Here is a 7,089-nt window from a genome sequence, read left to right as displayed (position 1 = left end):
AGACACACACACACACACACTTCAGGTTAGTTATGCAGTTACAGTCTATTTAAATGTTACCATTTCCCTTTTTTCTTTTTGTCTCCTGCTGTTGGAATAAAATCTCCAGCTGTTTGCAGCCTCTTGAAGTGATTATGAGAGAGCTGTAAAAATGTGTCAAACACATAATTCATAATGTAGATAAGTTCTGATCAGAGAACTGTTACATGAAGAACAGACCACACATGCACACACACACATCTATCTTTTGATCTTGTCCTGGGTTTGACTGCGAGGGGATTGTGGAGACTGATACAGTCTCTTTATCTAACCTCCATAAGCCTCAAGGAAAACTCAACACTATAGCAGTTTGGTACAGCACATGCACATTCTGGCTCAGAGTTAAATGAGAAGATTGTCTGTGCCATTAAAAAAAAGCTAGAGCCACCAGCGAGTAGGCTTGGCTTAGCATAAAGATGGGAAACTGGGGGAAGCAGCTAGCCTGGCTCTTTCGAAACGTCGGAAAAAAAACCTCCACCAGCACCGTTAAAGCTCACTAATTAACATGTTTGTTGTGGTATCCTGCCTGTAGCCTAATATATATAATGGACAGACATGAGAGTGGTATCATTCTTCTCTTCTAACTCTCGGCAAGACAGTAAATATGCATATTTTCCAAAATGTCAAACTTTTCCTTTAACCCTTAATTGAAATCTAATTTCACCTTAAACCTAAGATTAATCTTAAAGGGCTAGTTGGCCACATTAGTTCTGCAGTAAAGTTCGGGGGACTGAAAAGAGAGAGAGATTTTAAAAAGTCCCATCAAAACTGAAGCAGCATGGCCCAAGATATGCTAGCTTTTATAGTGCGGGTCAAGCTCCAACAATGTTACTACAATGCATACTACAATTTCAATAATACAACCAAGAGCATTTGTTTTTTGTTTTTTTTTTACTTTGTGGCCGAACTGCCTGCAAAACCCACATCTTTCAGCCTCCATGTCCCAAGTTTGTAACACAGCCTCCAAGCCAAGCAAGATCCTCCAGAGCCACAGAAAACATTCTAAAACTGTTTTTACAGGCTTAGTAGTACACATCAGTGATAAAATGACATATTATGTGCAAAATCGATGGAATTCCCCTTTAGACATCAACAAAAACAAATACATTTCTTACTATGAGGTGTTAAACTCAAACTGGTTCTCAGAAGTGCAGCTAAACAAGAGCACAGACACTCCTCACAAACAAAACATAAAATACATGTATCTCCTCAATGTCGGGGAGCGTTGGTGGGCTAAAACAGCCTGTGGCTTAATGAACCCCCAAAAATGCCATTCAAAGGAATCAGAGGACGAGGAAGGAGTCAGCAGCATCAGCCCTTAATGTCAGCTGGTGAATGAGGGGCCCAACTGTTGATAACACCGCTGGGACGTCACGTGTGAGCCCCGCTGCAGGATGTGTGACCTTTCAAGATGTCCTTGAGGAACACAGAGAGTTACTGGCTCATTCACTGTGACCGCCTGGAGGTGGAAAAACTTTTAAAAAGTACAGCTAGCCAAACTGAATAAAAGGTAATTTCAAACCAAGGACTTGGCAGTGTAACAGATGTGCAGTGGCACATCTGTTTCCCACGCTTAACTTTCATTAACCAAGCATGCAAACAAATAACAGAATAATTGAGATTTGGGGTTTTTTTAGTGCATTTTTCAGCCTCATTTCCCTTTCATGATTCTTTGTAACTTCTTTATCAGCCCTTTGTTCTCCACTGTTTAAGAGGAAAGCATAGACCTCTAGTGGTGAAATAACTCCTAACACAGATTAATATTTCACTGAGGAAGATGCTCTCAAACTGACAGCTGTCGGTCACAGAAAACAGTGTAACTAATTAGATGGAAGTTCATATTAAGGTTTATCAAAGGGATTTCGGTGTTTCGCGGCTTTTTTTCTCTCTCTCTGTCAAAACTGCTGTTCAAATGGAACAAAGAAAGCACTTCAAAAGGGACCTATTTGCACAGGCCTGGTAACCACGGATTGTAATCTGAATAAGAGAATGAATCAACGTGTCCACAAAAAGAGTTGTTTGTCCCAATAAACCAGGAAAACACTGAACAAATGAAACGTCCCCTGCATACTGTTTGAATAAGGCTGTTAATGGATGAGATATCAAAAGCTGTCCTTCCTCTGAATTTCATCTGAAAGGAATGCTTAAGTCACCGCTGCAGTCTTTGAAGTCCTTTGCCTCCGGTTTGCCTCCGGGTCTGATATAAGGAGAAAATTTGTGTTCTCCCATTTCTGGCTTATCCTCTGGAGACAGCCTCTGTTTAGACCTTCCCAAAAGAGAGTCCGAGGGGCATTTTCAAACATCAGAAAAAGACAAATAAATACCATGTCAACAGTGTGCCCAACCACTTCTCCACTCAAACATACACTCATTTGACACACACAGCCAGTGACAATGATTTTCATATTTTTGTGTTTGTTTTTTTTCTATTTTTTTTATTTATTTATTTTTTTAACCAATTTAAACCAACTACAGTTGGATGTCAGGTCAGGTGCATTACACAAAGTCTGAGAAACTTCTGTCATCAACCTTCCAGAAATGATAAGCAGTGTTTTAAGTGGTTCGCTGGAAGCACTCAAAAGGGAACTCCACCAATTTTACACATCAGAGTCTGTGTACAGGTCTTGGGGGGTATTTCTGCATATGTGATCATTTGCCTCGAGTTCTTTCAACTTGAGGCAGCATCATTTGAGGCTGAGGACTACAGGTTTGAACACGAAGATATATTGGGGTGTGGAGTTAGAAAGAAATGGAGTACACTTGTAATCAAGCATATCAAGTGAGCTTTAACTTTGAACATTTTATTGGGCAACAATGATGGTAAGTGTTAGGGCCATGAAGTCCGACATATTTTCCGATCAAGAGCTAAACAGTGTGACCTTTGGAACCTGACTGAAGCGATTTGATCCCATTCAAAAACTGTGGAATATTTAGTAAACAGAGGACGGAAGTTTATTCGCTGTACACAGCAAATACTTGATCTGGGAATAATGTCCTATAGCCTACACATACAAATCATTATTTTGTTGATGAAAATGTTGACTGAGACAAAACAAAGCATCTTAAGACCAAATCAAAACTGAAGTGACTTAAGTGGATAAAACGTGACAAATAAATTACTTAAACATCAGAAAAGTAAATTGCCTACATCGGCGTTGAGTTGAAGTCAGTTCATTGCACTTCCGGGCTAACTGGTATTCCACTAGTTTTCATTGCTCAAAGTGATTTCTTTCATCATTTGTAAAAAGCTAATGCATGAAAAAAGTTACTGTGAATGGGTATCAAATACTGTGTGGGACAATTTGACAGACTCTTCATTTTAACAAAGACCGATTATTTGTTCAAATTCAGCATTTACATGTCCCACACGAGGCTCCGACAGTGCGTCTGTGGCTAAGGTTATGTTGTTGTTGAATGCCAAGGACAACATAAACCAAGTAATGCTAATTGTTTTATTAACAACGAGGTGGCCCACTTATAATAGCAGGTGCATTAGTGAACGGTCATATCTTAGTATCGGAACAGAAAAACCTCTGGGTCATCTCTGGAAGTCTCTAAAAAGGCCGCTGAGAGAAACCACCTCTGAGAAAATGTGTCATGGGCAAGTATACTGGGACAGAGGCGAACTTGGGGTAAAAAAAAAAAAGAAGAGTGAACTGCTGCAGCCTTTACAGGGAAAAAAGTATGTGAACAAGCCAAGCGTGCAATGAGAGCCAGACCAGTAGTTTACAAGAGAGGTCAGGAAGTCCTTGTAAATATCATTTCTCTCAACTGTGGTAGATGACAGATAAACTCTTTTCCCCACGGAATAGTGAATTGCTTTCTCTCTCTCTCTCTTTTTTTTTTTTTTTCCTTCTTTTTTTACATGTTGGCATTTTGTCAAGATGCCTCTGGAGGAAACACGCAACAGAAGAGCGGGTGTAATTACAGCCACGACACACAAGATGTCAGTAGTGCAGTACATCTTGTGCACGACGGACATACAGGAGATCAGTGGGAGAAAGCGAATGTGAGGGACTGGTAGTAAAAAATGGTAATTTAAAAAAACAAAACAAAAAAAAACCTTGTAAGGTTTAGGCAAATTAACACTGCCGCGCATCCTCGGAACCCCCCCTCCACCGACCGCTGCTTTGGAGGATTATTCGCCTTTGGTGATATTCCTCCGGGGGGTGTCAATAGAGTATCTGAAAGGCCGGCGCTTGGCAGTGCTCCTGGTCTCGGGCCGCTGAGGGCAGGCGGAGGACAGGAAGTACAGTCATCCCACAGGAGGTGGCAAACGTCCCATCCCGCACTCCACCGGGCCCAGTGATAGGGCAGAATTAATGCGGCGGTCTTAAAATGGCACATTTTGGGTATGAAGTATGAATAATATTTAAAGATGATGATGATGGTGATCTTACAGTGAGTCTATAGGGAGTTTTTTGCTTACCTGTTATCCCTTCTCTACAGGTGAAACAAACGAAGAATACCCATATCTTTAACTGAATAGTGTATTCGGAAGGCAAAAACACCAGGAACGTCTTACATTATACTACAACCCAACACATTTGTGCAAAACAATACTACTGCTTCGAAGTTCGTGGTGTTCGACATTTGACACTGAGAAAAGGGTGCTGGGTTATCTCTTAAGGCCACATGATGTTGTTGTATTAGACTTTATAACTAATTTAAAGCGTTCCTGTTATTTTTGTCTGCCCCCCCCCTACGAGTCTGTAAATACTGCTCGTCATGCTGTCCGCTGTTGTTAATGTTTCATTTCCTGAGCTCGATCCTCCCTGAAAAAAAGGCTAACTACAATTAACCTTCCATGGTTCATTCATTTATTAACAGGACCCGAATGGAGTGAACATAGCGCTTACTGCTTGATACCTTTTGTGTGGGTTGTGTGCTGTTTCCTTGTTTTCACCACCCGACGCCTTCTTTAAACAACACTAACAGTCCACATACTGCACCATAACGCATTTTACTTTTCGTCCTACAAAAGCCTCTACGCACCCACGCGAGTCTTTTCACTTATGACTGGACCTCATCTCTGGACCCAGGACTTTGTTGCGCCCTGCACAGCTTCAATCTGACCAGAGGTCCCAATCATTCAGGGGGGGGGGGCTTTTACACGGTAAGAAAAGCACAGGTGTAAAAAAATAAAAATGAATGGTGAGTGAACTCCATTTAGCTGCGTCGTTTTCAGGATGCTGGTATTGTGCGCGCTGCTTGGATAGACTGGCGCCACGGGTAAAGCTACTGATAACACCCGTGCTTGTCTCAACTATGACAAGCCAGTTTGCCTGCTGTGAGAAAGGAAATGTTGAAACATATCACATGATATTACTGAATGTACCCAAGAGCAAGCTGAACTGTAATAGCCTGGAGATACATCCAGCCAACAATGATACTAAAGCGTAACAGGGTGAGAGCTGACAAAGCTTCCCTCCTACATATTGTGTGTGTGTGTGGGGGGGGGGACAACTGACAGTGAACAGCATTGAATCACAGCTACGTGGACTCTGCTACCGAAGGGAAACGCATTGAAGTGAAGGCTTAATGGCTAAAAGCTGTTGGCCGCCTGTCCCAAATGACAAACAAGTGCCCGGGCGTGAGCAGAAACGGTTCCTCTGAGCGGCCAGTCGCTGACCGGGGTGCGTTTGAATCTCACACCAAAACGCTCTCGCAAACCAGGGGGGTTAGCAGTCCAAAATCAAAATCCAAAATCATTTGCCCCATCAGCCAGAGAGCAACTGCGAATGGGTCCCATACGCCACCTCTTCCTTTCACCCGGTGAGAAATGAAATGCGTGGCTGGTGGTACTGCAGACCACGAGCTTTTTCACGATGACATCTTATTTTACCTCATATTTAACATGTTTTTTTTTAACATTAGATTTGAAGGAACCCCCTGCTAGAAGACCTTTCTATCGCTGTTATAATAGGTGCAGTTTCATCAGCTGAGAGAAGAGGACCATAGATCCAACTACATGCTCTTCTGCATCTCCTTTTGCTGAGGTCTGATGAAAGAGGCGGGAAATGAAACCCCTTGACTTCCTTTTCAGTAGCCCCACTTCGGGACCTGAGTGGGCCACTGGGAACCGACAACACCTGCGGGATCATCCGCAAGAGGCGTAAGCCTTGCACCCGATTAGCAATATACCGAGTTTACGAAGGCAAATGGTCATTAAACTGTCCCGGTATATAAATATACCCCCCCTTTGTTTGCGCGTCTAATTGTTTGCCGTCTTCACGGCGGGTTCAGCGGAAGATCCACGACCGTGACGCAGGTCGTGGGTGACGCACGGAACGGGTGGACTCCTCCGCCCGGACGCTGCAAAAGATGTGCGACTCGGCGTTTCGGTTCAGCCGCACAGCAACGGGTGGCGGCGTTGCGTTGCGGGTTCGCAATAAGCACGGGGGAGGGGGGTCGAACGAGGAGCCCCACCGCGTTCACCCTGCGACGTGACACGGGCGAAATTTTGTGCAAAAAAAAAAAAAAAAAAAGGGCGGTGGGGGGGTGATTTTTTACAATGATGGTTGAAAACGTTCACTTCACTGGTAATAAGGAAACTCTTGTTATTCCAGCCTTGGCTACCTCTTAAATCTGACGGCTCTAGAAATACGTGAAATCACTGAATTGCTTTCGTGCATTGTTTCCCCTGATTATCGATGGAAATATTACATTTTAGGACATTTTAGGACGAAATATCTTGGTAAGGTGGACACTTTTTGCAGCGTCCTCCTCCTCCTCCTCCTCCTCCCGCTCCTCCTCCTCCACCTCCTCCTCCTCTGTAAAGTCGAAGGGGGGCAGGTCTTGTTGTAGAGGGCTCTGTCGCTGCCCTGGCAGGTGATGCTCACACGGGGCTTGAGGAGCCTCCCCGCTTATCTGGCTATAGCTGCAGAGAGGTGACCTCGTTTCAGCACCGCGAACTCGTCAACAGCTCCGGTGCAACAGCGGAGATCCGGGCCGGCCCCTCCCCGCCCGGTGCGTCCGACAGAGCGGCTACCTAAGGGTGCAGCCTCCGCGGCAGTTTCGGCGCAAGCGGCCGCGGCTTGAGCGCAGCGG

The sequence above is a fragment of the Xiphias gladius genome, chromosome 1 (genome assembly GCF_016859285.1).
Source record: "Xiphias gladius isolate SHS-SW01 ecotype Sanya breed wild chromosome 1, ASM1685928v1, whole genome shotgun sequence".
In the NCBI taxonomy this organism is placed as follows: domain Eukaryota; kingdom Metazoa; phylum Chordata; class Actinopteri; order Istiophoriformes; family Xiphiidae; genus Xiphias; species Xiphias gladius.
Note: the sequence above shows the minus strand (reverse complement) of the source record.